Source organism: Microplitis mediator, chromosome 6, assembly GCF_029852145.1.
Source record: "Microplitis mediator isolate UGA2020A chromosome 6, iyMicMedi2.1, whole genome shotgun sequence".
In the NCBI taxonomy this organism is placed as follows: Eukaryota; Metazoa; Arthropoda; class Insecta; order Hymenoptera; family Braconidae; genus Microplitis; species Microplitis mediator.
This window is the reverse complement of record NC_079974.1, coordinates 2795069-2801182: the sequence shown is the minus strand read 5'-3', so window position 1 is coordinate 2801182 and position 6114 is coordinate 2795069.

The following is a 6114-nucleotide window of genomic DNA, read 5'->3' as shown; positions in this document are numbered from 1 at the left end:
AACCTGAAATAATTCACATAAATCTATAACGATAAAATTCGTACTTGAAGGTTATCGTTGTTCAGGTTATTTTATAACAAAGTTATTTTTTTCAGGTTATTTTGTCCGAGGGCTATTTGTTACGGAACCGATTCCCATGCAATCCCACATGGATTTTTTTGATAGGGACACTTTTTTAAAATTTTCCTAATTCTTAATCCATAAAAGATTCCCATATGGATTTTGATATGGTGCAGATTCCTATGAAAAAATTTCGTAAAAGTCCACATAGGAATCCATACAGTCGAGCTCCATTAACTCGGATAGTTAGTCTACGGAGAAGCGGAAATTTCTTGGAATTTCCGAGTTATCGAATGCCCCTTCTCCCTTAAAAAAGAAACTACAACGCATGCGCTCTTACATCACATGTAGGATGCATATGTAAATATACACAGACATAGCATTGGGTGGGAGACAGCGTAGCTCGTGATGGGGGTTAAGATTCAGGGGAAGTTCCGAGATAATGGAATCCGAGTTAACGGAGTTCGACTGTACGAGATTTCCATATGGATTTGGCATGGTGTGAATTCTCATAGGAGAATCTATATTGAGATCTACGCTGTATCCCCATATGGATTTTTTTTATAGGAAAGTGATAAAAAATGATTTTCAAAATTTTTTTTTGGTAAATGTGCTGATGAATTAACTTAAGAATGATCTCATAACAATATATATTGTATACTTATTTAATTATAATATGTGTAATGATTGAGCTAATTTATACTTTTCCGTCCTTATGTAAACCGTATCGATAAATTGATACTCTCTTTACTTGAACGATTGTAACAAACATTTTAATTATATTGTTAACCCAAGGAAGAAAAGAAGAAATCTTAAAAAATAAAAAAACTAATTAATCGTAATCTATGTCGCAATGTAAGCATGATATTTTCTTACTTTTGCATCGAAATATTGTTAAATAAATTATTGACTGATTATCCTGTCATGCCAAATTAAAATTTTTAAATATAAATAGTTGATTATCATCTAAAATTAATGAAACTGAATAACGAGTTTCATTTAAAATGTATATATAGTGTCATATTAAATATATATTATAGATAAGAAAGGTACATAGTATCATACTTCTTGTGGAATTGGGAATATACTCGACCGTGGGTTTCAGCTCGGGCGAAGCTAGTGTTGCCAACACACGAAAGTATAATTCTCAATCTCACCAGATGCATTCAATAGTTAATGTAATGAAGGCACGAAGAAAAACGCCGCTAAATGTCTGTAAGCATCATGCAGTCGGAGATGTACAAATAGTTTACTTTATGCAATCCCCCCTAGCGGATCCGAATTACGGTAAATACAGTGATTTACCGTAATTTGCCGTAATTTACGGTGCCTAGCAGAATTACCGTAAATTACGGTAATCTACGGCAAATTACAGTACATTGCGGTAATTTACCGTTATTTTACGGCGCCTAGCAGAATTACCGTAAATTACGGTAATTTGCCGTAGATTACCGTAATTTGCCGTAAATTACGGTAATTCTGCTAGGCACCGTAAATTACGGTAAATTGCGGTAAGTCACTGTATTTACCGTAATTCGGATCCGCTAGGGCCTGCCTCAGAAGTTCAATTTAAGAGCGTTAGATGGCGCCGGAAAAGCGACCAATTCCTGATGCCTGCACTATATCACTTTATTATTTCATACTGTACTATAATGGAAAACATTATTGCATGATCTATACTCTTATTCCTAGCAGATCCGAATTACGGTAAATTACGGTAATTACCGTAATTTACGGTATCTGGCAGAATTACCGTAACTTACGGTTAAATACAGCAATCTACCGTAAATTACGGTAAAATCCCACAAATTACGGTAAAACGCCGTATTTTGCCATAATTAACCGTAAATTATGGTAATTCTGCTGCATACCGTAAATTACGGTCATTACCGTAAATTACGTTAAATCACGTTCATTACCGCAATTTACCGTAATTCGGGTCTGCTAGGAATTCCACTAACTTACAAATATCATGGTTAGTTTTCCCAAGTGATACGTACTTAAGCAAGTGCTTTTGTATAAGAGCCTTGTGCAAGGCTCATAGTTACTAGTGTCTCCTTCTACGTATGTGACTTGCGGAAGATTGTGTAGCAAGGAACTGACTTAAAAATTGTGCATGATTTGCTCATGGTATTGTAGGCGAGAATATTGAAGATATTTCTAACATGGTGCAGCCAAAAGTTTCTGACGCAGTTCTTGCCCAAGAAATTTGCAGCAGATACTTGCGCATGGCTTGCTCAAGACGCACGATGCTCCCCCTACTATTCCTTTCCTCACCAGTTTTAACTTGAGCAAATCATGCGCAAGGTAGATTCAACAATTTCAACCTTCTGGCACCAATTTCCCCGTAGAATTGAATAATAACTTCACCAAATTCTTGTGTAAGGCTAGCATAAATTTGCAATTCAAATATCTGGAGCAAGGCCCATAGGTAAATGGTGACGTCAGCAACTGCCGAACTTGAGAGCAGGCTTGTGCAAGCTTTGAAAAAACTGCTATTAGCTGCGTGCACGAAAGTACTAATACTATTAAACCATCAGTGTAAGACGTATACATGCATAATGACAGCGCCACTAAAAAAGCGGACCGGAACTTTTCACGAACCATACGTATCCACAATACACATTTATTTCTATAGTAATATACGTAAGCGAACGTAGCCAATATAGGTTGGTTACATGCATACTTTAAAAAATGAAATTTTTTACCGATTGACGTAATGTCTACCGATTTCGAGGTTACTAGTGCGGACTCGTGAGGACTTGCGCATTATGTGTTTCGCGCATTAACTGCTAATTTTATCAACAGTGCAATATACGTGTAATATTAATAATTAGTGATAATTTTCTTCATGAATTGAACTTCTGAATTATAGAACGCATAAAATATTGTGTTATTCGGCTGATAAGCGACAAATATGGGTCCTTTTTAGAATTCGCCTCTGGATATGAAACAGCGCAACCTGTCGGTTGATTCTGGAACCGACCTATGCCATAATCTGTTACTTATCCGACTTATATCATAAACATCTATTATTATTAAAAAAAAAAATTTATACTTTATGGGATTGCATAATTTTTTGAAGCTATTAACTTAACAAAACTTAACTCAATAAAAAAAAGTCAACTTTGATGCTATGTCGCGTCAATTTATAGAAATATGTAAGGTTATAAAATTCAGCTGGCATTGCATTGGTCTACACACATGCGTGTGCTAATTAATTAAATGCGCATGTGCAGTCTAGAGATTTTGGTCATGTTAACGGCGTATTCTTCGGGCATGAGTTACATAAAATAAATTAGTAATATGATGTGTTCCTTAGTAAATTAAAAATTTTATTATCATAATTCTTTTTTTCTACATTGAGTGATTTGTTGATAAAAACTATTTTATTGTTAAAATATCAAATATTCGTAAAATATTGAGAAAAAAAATCAATCGTTAGTTATACTGGGAGCAATAAATAAAGTTTCAGCGATCACTTTTCCCACAATATTGTAATTTATACCCATCATGAAAAAATTGTGTAGCTCTGCTATTAATGATTCTGAAGATATGTATGAATCATATTAACATCGAGTGCGATATAATCTGTACGAAATACGAATTTAATTAAGCTATCTCTATTTCATCCACATTAAATTGAAGTGAATTTCTATTGATACATAATTTGTTCTTGAAATAGATCACATTCACACTATCAGCATTATTTAATCTGGATATGAAAAAAAGTAAAAAAATTGAAGTCAATTTTTTATTGTCAATTTTTACCTGAAATAATTAATATATTAAGAATTTATCGAAGTATGAATTACTGTATCGTTATTAAAAAACGATAGAAATATATGATATTAAAAAAAAATTCGAAAAAAAAATTTTCAAGTGTTTTTTCTTGGCTTAATAAAAAAAAAACGATTCCAAGTCAGTTCGAACAGGACCCAAATTCTCCATCTTATCATGCAGCTATGTTCATCTTGGTCTTAAGAACTTACTATTCACATACTTTAACCATGGATTTCATTGGAATATCAACCCATAAGTTATGGTAATAATTACTTCAAATGATGCCCTAGCGGATCCGAATTACGGTGTAATGGGTGCACTTATTATATTAATTTGTGATTGTGGTCTCAATACAATAAGTGTCCCACACATGTGCAAAACTTAAGGTGTCTTGCAAACCTGTCTAGCTGAACTCAGTATCTCCAGGTGAGGGTAAGCCCCTTACTGGACCACACAGTATTAAAATATGAAGAGAGAATTCCTATACCTAACTTGTCAGGAAGGTTGCAATAAATTAAATTTATATGTCAAATTTAAATATAAACAATGGCATTTATTCAGACGAAGCCGCTTTACAGATAATAATTGATGAGATGAACAATAACCAAAATGACGGATGACACTGACTCGACTACTTTTACAAAACTGACTCGACTAATTTAATTAACGACAATGTGACTCTACTGACTCTAATAAATTGACTCGACTATAACAAATAACGACTCCTCAATTAATAAAATATTATTTAACAAATAAATAGTTAACCCGACAATAGTCAAAACAAGTTCACTTACTCCAACAATCTCCAACCTTAACCAGTCCTTCTTATTCCAACGATCCTTTTCCTCCAAGACCAAAACCAGACCCAGTCCTTCCTTCCAAGTCCACCAAACCGTTCCAATCCTTTCCCATCGACCAGATCCAATCCACAATAATTATTATATAAATAACCGTTAATAAACTTAATAAACTTAATAAAAGAAATAAGCTTCCACGAGCCGTGGGCTTATATGCTCTTGGCCCAATTTGAATGATGACTAGCAGCACGTGTAGTAGTAGTAGTAGTAGTAGATAGAAACTTGTGGAAACCAAGATGTTAGTGGTAGTTGATAGAAAGGCACGTCCGTCCACGGCGGTTGCTGCGAGCCAAGAGAGCGATCGCTCGTCGTCTCTGGCCCTCGTACCTCTCCACTCAGGTTGGCCAACCCCTAAAACCAAAAGTCGGGACTCGACCGTAGCGACCCCGGCGCATCAGTGACTGTATTTTCTCCAGTTGTTGACAGTTGTTGAAGAAGGAGGGCGGATCTTTTGGCGCGAGTCGAAATTTAATTTAAAACGTAATGTGGAAGGATTCCACGCCGTTACAACGGTAAATACAGTGATTTACCGTAATTTACCGCAATTTACGGCGTCTAGCAGAATTACCGTAAATTACGGTAATCTACGGCAAATTTGCGGTGAAGCTGCGGTAAATTTGCGGTGAAAGTACGGTAGTTTACGGTAAAAATGCCGCATTTTCGCCGTAAAGTTGTAACAGTGCAGTACTTTACCGTAGAAGTTTTGTAAAATTGCGGTATTTCACCATATAATTGCGGTAACTTTGCTGTATTTTACTGTAATGTGAAGCTTTTCACTGGAATGTCTGTTGATAATCGGATATTTGACTGTAAACAACTGTCTTTACTTGACATTTCGGTACCGTGTCTTTAAAATTTGGTGTTGTGTAGTGCTGGATATTATTCAAATCGTAAAGAAATCTGTTCTCATCAGTGTTGACCGAACTTTCAAATTGTAGATCTACATTGATTTCATTACAAGTATTCTGATAACTTAGATTTTCTTACATTAAAGGTATAGATTAGAATCTATACAATTTAATAATTTTTTAATTTTTCGATCTACTTTGATTTTTTCTAATAAATGTAAAAAATTAATAATTTGATCTACATTCATCAATATAGAATGCCGTATTTTTATTCCAGTATATTCCCTAGCAGATCTGAATTACGGTAAATTACAGCAATTTGCCGTAAATTACCGCAACTTTGCGGTGAATTGCGGTAAATTACCGTACCTTGCGGTAATTTATGGTAATTGCCGTAGATTTTCGGTGAAATTACGGTAAGTTGCGGTAATTTACGACAAATTGCTGTAATTTACCGTAATTCGGATCTGCTAGGGTGGAATATACGCCCACCATTTTTGGAAAGTTTTCATAACTATGGAAACAATTCCTATAATTATGATAATCGTTCCCATATCGTATGGTAA